The following is a 5000-nucleotide window of genomic DNA, read 5'->3' on the forward strand; positions in this document are numbered from 1 at the left end:
CGCATTAAACTGCCTGCGTTCCTGTGATCTCTCTGTGTCTGTCTTTCTGTCTCTGTCTGTCTTTCTATATATCTGTCTGTCTCTCTGTGTCTCTGTGTTTCTCTCTCTGTCTCTCTCTGTCTCTGTCTCTCTCTCTTTGTTTCTGTCTGTCTCTCCCTCCACCCATATCTCCATCCAACTCTGGCACTTGTTCTCTTTCTTTCTCTCTCTGTCTCTCTGTGTCTCTCTGTCTCTCTCTCTCTCTCTCTCTGTTCTCTTTCTTTCTCTCTCTGTCTCTCTGTGTTTCTCTCTCTGTCTCTCTCTGTCTCTCTCTCTCTCTGTTCTCTTTCTTTCTCTCTGTGATTCTCTCTGTCTCTCTGTGTCTCTCTCTCTGTGTCTCTGTCTGTCTCTCCCTCCACCCATATCTCCATCCAACTCTGGTACCTGTTGTCTTTCTTTCTATCTCTGTCTCTCTGTGTCTCTCTGTCTCTGTCTCTGTGTTCTCTTTCTTTCTCTGTGATTCTGTCTATCTCTCTGTCTCTCTCTCTCTGTCTCTGTCTGTCTCTCCCTCCACCCATATCTCCATCCAACTCTGGTACCTGTTCTCTTTCTTTCTCTCTGCGATTCTGTCTGTCTCTCTCAGTCTCTCTGTCTTTCTCGCTGCTTCTGTCTCTGTCTCTCTGTCTGTCTCTGTCTGTGTCTGTCTGTCTGTCTGTCTCTCCCTCTATCCATATCTCCATCCAACTCTGCCAGCAGTTCTTCTCCTTTCTGTCTCTGTCTCTCTGTCTGTCTCTGTCCATTTCTCTGACTGCCTGTCTGTCTATTTCTCTGTCTGTCTGTCTGTCTGTCTCTCTCTTTATCCCTCTCCCTCTGTCCATATTTCTACCCAACTCTGCCAATCGCTGTCTGTTTCTCTGTCTGTCTCTCTCTCTCGCTCTCTCTCTCTCCCTGTATGTCTGTCTCTCTCTTTGTCTGTCTGTTTCTGTCTCTGTATCTCTCTCTTTCTTTCTGTCTCTGTCTGTCTGTCGGTCTGTCGGTCTGTTTGTCTGTTTGTCCCCCCCTCTCTCTCTTGCTCTCTCTCTCTGTCTGACTGTCTCTCTCTGTCTCTCTGTCTGTCTCTGTCTCTCTCTCTCTCTGTCCCTCTCCCTCTCTCTGTCTCTCTCCCTCTCTGTCTGTCTGTCTTTCCCTCCCTCCATCTCTCTCCCTCCCCTTTTCTCTCTATCTCTCTCCCTCTCTCTGTCTCTCTCTCTCCCTCTCTCTGTGTCTCTCTCTCTAACTCTCTCTGTCTCTGCCTCCCTCTCTCTCTCTCCCTTTCTCTCTCTCTCCCCCTCTCTCTCTGTATCTCTCTCCCTCCCTCTCTCTCTCTTTCTCTGTCTCTCTCTCCCTCTGTCTACCCCTCTCTCTCCCTCTCCCTCTCTCCCTCTCTCTCTCTCTGAACCATCCCTCCACTTTCTTCCAGTTCCCTATTTTCCCATGGCCCCCCTACTTCAGTGCATGGATTGCGTGCCCTCATGACGTAATAATCACTGCATGCTGTGCCCCTGTCCAGAGGGGCGATACGACAAGTAAGTGACCACAAACACGGCCAAGGTTCTGGAGAGTTCAGCCGGTGTGTATAGAGGACACGACCACTTGAACACACAGGCATGTCCAGCGCTTACGACTCCCAAAGAGACATAATAATAATAATAATAATAATAATAGTAGTAGTAGTAGTAGTAGTAGTAGTAGTAGTAGTAATGATAATAATGATGATGATGATGATGATGATAACAAGAAGAAGAAGAAGAAGAAGAAGAAGAAGAAGAAGAGGAAGATTGACTGATTGATTGAATCTTTAACGGGTAAAGAATTAGGCGCAGTAAAGGCCTTTTTACAATTCTACCCATTTAACGACACAAAACATAAAAAAAATAAACAACGACACAAAACATAGAAATAAAGAAATAAAATGAAATCAAACAAAATAATTAGAACGACGAATAAGAATAGTAACTGGAATAGTCAATTAAAGGTAACAAAGCGATGAAAAGAACAATTGGTACATTATCATGTACGTACGTACGTACTTACACACACACACACACACACACACACACACACACACACACACACACACACACACACACACACACACACACTTATACAACAAGCAAACAAAGACATACGTACACATTCACGCCCACACACTCAAACACACACAAACACACACACGCACTTACTGTTCATTTGCTAGCACGATCACACATACATTCAATTTTTCATTCATCATGGCATGGCAACTAGTGGACTGAAAACAAGCAAGCATTTGCAAAAGACCGTGAGCAGGTTAATCAAAAATATCGAATAGAAATATTCTTATGTTAGTTTTAAAAGAGAGATATGGCTGGAATTTGACGACTGTCTTTGGAAGCATGTACCATTCTATGAGAGACTCATCTTAATAAATCAATTCTAGACTTTGGGACAATAGCTCTGTCTGATTTACGTTGGAACTAGAAACAAAATAATGATTTTAAACATTGTGGTCATGCGTTATGAACAATCTTATGCATAAGAATCAATGTATTATATCTAATAAGTAGATGAACAGGTTATATTTGAAGTTCTTTGTACATATTGTGAAGAAGATGAAGAAGAAGAAGATGTCATTATTATTATTTTTATATTACACACACACACACACACACACACACACACACACACACACACAACCGAAACACAGTGGTGTTTACATAGACTCACATCGTTCACAAACGCCCGCCGAAAATGAAAAGGCTGATAATGCTGAGGGTAACAGGTGGTGAACTTCGTAATAATAATAATAATAATAATAATGGTATTTATATAGCGCTGAATCTTGTGCAGAGACAAATCAAAGCGCTTTCGCACCAGTCATTCACACGCATGAATAACTCTAAAAACTGAAAGAAACTGAAGACAAGGAAGAGGTAGGGAAGGGAGGCTATTTTGGGAAGAGGTTGGTTTTAAGGCCAGACTTGAAAAAGCAGAGTGTGGAGACTTGACGAATGATGATGACAGATCGCAGTGCTTTCATTCTATACCCTTTCAGGCTCCTGATACTCTCAGAGGTACAGTTGAAGTGCGTATGTTGGACAGTGACTAAAACAAAAAGAAGGAAAAAAAAAATCACAAAAAAAACCCTCCAACCTATCCATAGCTAATAGCCTACGTATATCACGCCTGTCTTTAAAATTTGTATGAATTTCCCTGTCATTGTATTGTATCTTTAAAGTTAAACGCTATGTTTATTTACATTGTGAAAAAAGAAGGAAAAAAAAAAAGAAATAAAAGACTTGCGAAGGAAAAAAAAAGGAAAAAAACAAAACACACAAAAAACTATGCACAATGTATCAACCATAACCTATTCGCGCAACAAGTGCAGCTGAATGCATTGACCTGTATACTAAATGAATGACTGTGTGCTATCGTCTTCTCTCTCTCTCTCTCTCTCTCTCGGTTTTGATGTTGAGGCATAGATAGTTATTTCAGGATTTATGTGTACTTTAGTGCTAATATGTTTGTATTGATATGATGTGTGTCGATGTTACATGCGTAAATATTTATTATATGATTTATCTGTACTTAGTTTTCTGTGTACTGTCCAAACCTTGGAGACGAACGACTGAAAAAAAGACACATTCCCCCCTGTCACATGTACTTTAAGCTAATGACAAAGTGTCAAAGTGTCGCTAATCTCTTATTAGTTTATGTTGTTTCAAATCTTTTTTTTTTCCTGTCTGTTTCATTTTATCTGTTTTGCATCATTTTGTTCTGATTTGTACATACTATGTCACTAGAGCTTTTCAGCTAATGACATTAAGCATTACAGTGTTCAGTGTTCTCTCTCTCCCTCTCTCTCTCTCCCCCTCTCTCTCTCACTCTCTCTCACATTCTCTGTCCTCTCTCTCACTCTCTCTCTCTCTCACTCTCATTCTCTCTCTCTCACTTTCTCACTCTCTTTCACTCTCTCTCTCTCTCTCTCTGTCTCTCTCTCTCCATCACTATGTAGATGCCAGCCGGCAAATGATGCTTACTCACTGACATACATGTATAAACGCTAAGTAATACAGGTTAATGTGGTTACCATACGTCCGAACAGCTGCTGCTGGCTGGCAAAGCTGTATATATATACATACATCAACCAGCTGCTGTGCTCCCCATTCTCAAAGGTAGATATATCGGTGGAAAGATTCTGGTATAATATAGCAGTGTAGTGGCTGGATAGGTTAGCTTTCGTTCCACGGTTAGATCGTGAGCCTTTTTTTCATTTGATAGAGAGACAGACAGACAGACAGACAGACACAGACTGAGACTGAGACAGAGAGACAGACAGAGAGGGAGGAAGGGAACGAGAGAGAGAGAGAGAGAGAGATTCAGATGGTTTAATGTGTTTCGGCCATAGGCATACATACACATCGGGGAAGGGGAAGATGGATGGGGGAAGAGGAAGTGGGTAATCCAAAGGTGAGAGAGAGAGAGAGACAGAGACAGAGAGGGAGAAAGGGAACGAGAGAGAGAGAGAGAGAGAGAGAGAGAGAGAGAGAGAGAGAGAGAGAGAGAGAGAGAGAGAGAGAGAGAGAGCTCACACAGAAAAAAAACACGTTGATGCCACAGGTTATATGATTTTGGTAGGTGACAGATACCACAGGTTATATGATTTTGGTAGGTGACAGAGAGTCACAAATAACAGTCCCAATAACCAAATCTGGTCAGTCATTAAGAGCATAATGCAACAACAGAAAAAAGCACACACAAAAACAAAGAAAAAACAACAACAACAAAAAACAACAGCAACACGGGGATAAAATGCCACCACCCTCAACCCCCAACCATCACGACTACCACCACCACCACCACCACCACCAAATTTGTGTTTGTATTTCTTTTTATCACAACAGATTTCTCTGTGTGAAATTCGGGCTGCTCCCCCCAGGGAGAACGAGTCGCTTCACTACAGCGCCACCCCCCTTTTTTTGTATTTTTTCCTGCATGCAGTT

The 5000-nt window shown here is 42.0% G+C and overlaps 1 protein-coding gene across 1 annotated transcript in view; it reads left to right on the plus strand.

Moving 5' to 3' along the window:
* The window catches only part of LOC143298669 (vascular endothelial growth factor receptor 1-like), a 135021-nt gene that overhangs the window by 75996 nt on the left and 54025 nt on the right, over window positions 1–5000 (plus strand). The window lies entirely within an intron of this gene.

Source organism: Babylonia areolata, chromosome 24 (genome assembly GCF_041734735.1).
Source record: "Babylonia areolata isolate BAREFJ2019XMU chromosome 24, ASM4173473v1, whole genome shotgun sequence".
NCBI lineage: Eukaryota > Metazoa > Mollusca > Gastropoda > Neogastropoda > Buccinidae > Babylonia > Babylonia areolata.